Genomic DNA, 5193 nt, shown 5'->3' on the forward strand with positions numbered 1-5193 from the left:
TTGTAACTCAGCAGAAACTATAACTTAGCTTTATTTTACAGCTGTGCCTTCCCTGCCATACTTTTCTTCTTTGTCAGTTGTGCAATCCATAGAGTCACATACAGACAGCATCCCAAAGAAATAACAGTATTTTTCATTGACAATAGAACTGAACTTCCATTACGATTATTTTAGCTAATACTAGATGAATCTTGTCTTCTGCTCTTGCTTTGTAAAAGTGAATGATTTCTTCTTTCACATTTAGAAATATGAACTATATTGCAGTACTGGCTGGATTCATTGTAACTGCTAGCACATCAGCTGACCCAGATGAAGGGATATACTGTGCAATATTTTAAAACATTATTTCTGTACATGCATTTACATGACTTTTGGGGTACTATGCTTTTACATAAAAGATAACAAAAGTAACTATGGAAACAGGTAAAATACATCAAAGGCATATAGCTCTGGAGCAAATTACAAAAGATGCACATTGTGAGCTATTTGCAAAAGGCTGCTCCTAAAATTCCATGGAATGGAAAAAAAATTCAGCATCAATGATATGCTAAAAATATTTTCAGCAAAACTGGTCTTTTCTTTTTTATATTCCATATAAAGTAAAAAGACAAGGTGTTAGGGCAAAGTTTCATAGTATAATTTCTATTGTTAATAGATTACTTTCTATAAGGAACAAATCTAAAGAATCACAAATATCTGGAATAACAGAATTGTCTGAATCTGTGTTATAATTATTCATATCTCTTTTAATTCATAAATAAATATTTATTAAGCTACCAGCATATGCCAGGCACTCTGCTAAGAACTGAAGATACATAAAGAGACAAAAACAACATTTACCCTCAAGGAGCTTACAATATAATGGGAGAGACAAAATGTATGATTACTTATTTCTTTAAAAATCTTTCTCTTAAATGCTCTCTCTTACCTTACATTTGCTAAAAAGTCAATGTTATATGGAATATGGAAGAAAAAAATAGGTCCTCAATTGATGGACAGCTTCCTTACTTCCATTCTATAGTCTTCCCCTTGCTTTAACAGAGAAGATATAAAGATTATAACAGGAAATGTCAAGGGTGACATTTTCTGGTGAAAGATAATGCCAAGGTAGTAGAAAGAAGCCAGGGAATTGCCTGAGCTTTCCACAATTTTGGGGAGATTCTGGATTCTGGAGTGACAGAACCTACTAAAAGATGAGGTGAAATTTCTTTTTCCAGCTTAAGATAACTGAGAAAGATTTCAGGAAAGGTCTGTCTCAGTTGTATAAAAGGAGAGCACAATTCAGGACAAATATTATGCAGGCAAACCAGAGGATGGCTCTTATCTATGGCACAGATCAGCAACTGAGTGCCCTTGGTCCTGGCTCGGAAAGACAGGGGCACAGCAGTCCAGCTGTGAGGCTTCCAGTCCTCGTGCAAAAAGGCAAGTTATCAGCCCCAGAAAACAAGCAACAACTGCTGAGACTAGGCTTTGTCACCCCAGGTCAGTGAGCAGGCTTTCAGTGCATGTGGCATACTGTTTGATCTATCAATACTACTATTAGGTCAGCATTCCAAAGAGATCATAAAAAGATAAAAGGACACACCTATACAAATATATTTATAGCAACTCTTTTTGGGGTGGCCAATAATTGGAAATTTAGGGTAGACCCATTAATTGGGAAATGGCTGAACAAATTAGGCAATATGAATGTAAAGCCATACTCTTGTTCTACATGAAATGATTTCAGAAAATCCTGGAAAGGCTTACATGAACTGATACTGAGTGAAGTAAGCAGAACCAGGAGAACATTCTACAAAATAACATCAATATTTTACCATGATAGACTTAGGTCTCCGTGACAATGCAATAATGTAAGACAATTCCAGAAGATTCATGATGGAAAATGCCATCAACTTGTAGAGAAAGAAGTATGGAATCTGAATGCAGATCAAGGCATACATTTTCTCTTTTTTGCCTTGGTTTCCCCCCTTTTCTTTTGATTCTTCTTTCACAACATGGCAAATGTGGAAATATGTTTAACATGATTGTACACATATAACCTATATCAGATTGATTGCCATTTTGTGGAGCAAGAAGAGGGAGGAAAAAATTGGAACTCAATTTCATAAAAATGAATGTTGAAAACAATCTTTGCACATAATTGACAAAAACACACAACTCTCTTAAGTGGGGAAAAAGAAATTGCCCTAGGCAAAAGAAAAAAAGCAAAAAAAGGTAGAAGTGGCCAAATCTAAAAGGAGGTACAAAGGCTGACTGAAGGAAATTCCTGAAAAATTAGAATTGGGCAAGTAGAAGTTAATGACTCTATGAGATATCAAGAATCAAACAAAAACAAAAGAATGAAAAAATAGAAAAAAAAAATAGAAAATACCTCATTGGTAAAACGACTGATCTGGAAAATCAGCCCAGGAGAAATAATTTAAGAATTATTGATCTACCTGCAAGCAATGATTTAAATAAAAAGAGCCTAGAAAAAGTCTTTCAAGAGATTATCCAGAAAACTGCCCAGACTCAAGAGATTATCCAGAAAACTGCCCAGACATCATCCTAGAACAAGAGTGAAATAGTCTTTGAAAGAATTGACCAATAACCTCCAGAAAGAGATTCCAAAATAAAAACTCCAAGGAAAATTATAGTCAAATTTCACAATTATTGGATCAAGAAGAAAATACTGCAAGTAGCCAGAAAGAAGCAATTTAAATATAATGGAGCCACAGTCATGATTATGCAGTACTTAGTAGTTTCTATATTAAAAGATTGGAGGACTTGAAATATGATATTCCAGAAGCCAAAGGGGCTTGCATTGCAACCAAGAATCAACTACTCAACAAAACTGGGCATGATGTTTCAGGGGAAAAGATGGACATTCAATGCAATAGGGGACTTTCAGTCATTCCTGATGAATAGACAAGAACTAAACATAAAATTTGGTCTTCAAATACAAGGTTCAAGAGAAAAATAAAAAAGTAAATCAGATGAATAAAAAACAAGCATGCTATTCTATAAAGTTAAAGTATTTACATCCCCACAAAGGAAGATTATATTTGTAACTCTTGAGAACTGTATCTTTATTAAGGCAGTTAGAAGGTGTATGCCTAGACAGAGGTTGTGGGTTTAAGTTGACTTTTATGTGATGATATAAAAAATATTTGAGGGGTAAAAAAAAAAACAAAGATTGCACTCTTAGAGTAGGAAAGGTGTAGGTAGAATCAGATAAATTACATCACATGAAGTGATGCAAAGACCTTTTACAGTAGAGGGAAAGAAGGGAGGAGAGTGAGCATTTTTTGAACCTTACTCTAATTGAATTTGGTTCAAAGAGGGAATAACATACACATTCAATTTCATAGAGAAATCTATCTTACTCTATGGAGAATTAGTGGGGGAAAGGGGAAAGAAAAGAGAGGGCACATTGAAGGAGGTGACGATCAGAAGAAAAACACTGCTGAGGAAGAAAGAGAGAAAAAGATGGAGAGAAAGACTCAACAAATAATTATAACTGTGAGTGTTAATGGGGTGAATTCTCCCATAAAATGGGAATAAATAGCAGAGTAGATTAAAAACCAGAACATTAAAAAACAATTAAAAACCAGAATATTAAAAATCTGAATTAAAAACCAGAAAAAAGTTTGAAGCAGAGAGATACACAGACAGTTTGGGATAAAAGGTGTAGCAGAATATGTTATTGCTAAGCCAAAGTAAAAAAAAAAACAGGGGTGACAATCCTTATCATAGACAAAGGAAAAGCAAAAATAGATCTAATTAAAAGAGATAAGGAAAGAAACTATACCTTGCTGAAAGTCACCACAGATTAATGAAGTCATAACAGTACTAAACATAGATGTACCAAGTGATATAGCATCTAAATTCTTAGAGGATAAGTTAGGTGAGTTACAGGAAGAAGTAGACAACAAAACTATGCTAGTGGGGGCCTCAACCTCACCTTCTCAAACTAGATAAAACTAATAAAAAATAATAAAGAAAAAAGTTAAGGAGGTGAATAGAATTTTAGAAAATTTAGATATGATTTACCTCTGGGGAAAAAAACAGAATCAAAATTAAAAGGAATATACCTTTTTACTGATGGTCCATGACACCTACGTGAGATTTATAGGGACATACAAAGACGTGTCTAAGGATATAAAAACCTCACAATCCAATGCAGAATGGCACAAATATTAAATGCATCCTTATAAGATCACAATGTAATAAAAAAGAAGTGCAATAAAGGGTCATGGAAAGACAGATTAATTAATTGTAAACTAAATAATTTAAATATAAAGGATGAGTGGATTATAGAAGCAATCAAATATTTCGTCAAAGAGAACAAAAACAATGAGACAACATAACAAAACTTATGGGATGCAGCCAAAGGAGTTCTTAGGGGAAATTTTATATTTCTAAATGTTTTACATGAATAAAATAGAGAAAGAAGAGGTTAATCAATTGGGTATGCAATTAAATAAGAGCTAGAGAAAGAACAAAGTAAAAATCCTCAATTAAATATCAAATTAGAAACTCTAAAAATCGAAGGACTGAATCATAAAACTTAAAGTCAGAAAACCATTGAACTAAAATACAAAACTAAGAGGTTGTTTTATGAAAATCTAATAAAATAAATAAACCTCTGGTTAATTTGTCATTTAAAAGAAGAAAATTGAATTATCACAGGCAGTGAGGGTGGAGTCAAGATGGCGGAGTAGAAACTGGACTTCCTCCTTGCTCTGGGTCCCATCCCCTCCAATTCATGCAAAAGGTGACTCTAAACAAAATCTGGAGCTACAGAACCCACAAAATGATGGAGAGAAGCTAACCTACTACTGAGCACAGCCCTGCAGACCAGCAGGAAGTGGCCATTGCAGGGCTCTGGGAGATGACACCAGCCCCATGCTAGCCAGAGATCTTAGCCCCAAGGTGGCCTGACCAGCCTCTGGCTGTAGGGACTTCAGATCACGAGTAGGTATGGTGGGACCAAACGACCAGTCTGAAAGGAAATGTTTCTTGCTTTAACCTGCTTGAATCTGGATTGCAGTCTAGGGTGGAGGTCCTACCGTGTTTCCCCGATCATAAGACACTGTCTTATTAATTTTTTTGGACAGAAAAACACCAGAGGGCTTATTTTCAGGGGAGGGCTTATTTTAATGAACATTGACAGCAATTTTAATAAACAGGTAAATGTGAACAAAAAAA

This window comes from Petaurus breviceps, unplaced genomic scaffold, assembly GCF_028583685.1.
Source record: "Petaurus breviceps papuanus isolate PSGF00001 unplaced genomic scaffold, PetGlider_PUasm1.0 90638, whole genome shotgun sequence".
NCBI classification, from domain to species: domain Eukaryota; kingdom Metazoa; phylum Chordata; class Mammalia; order Diprotodontia; family Petauridae; genus Petaurus; species Petaurus breviceps.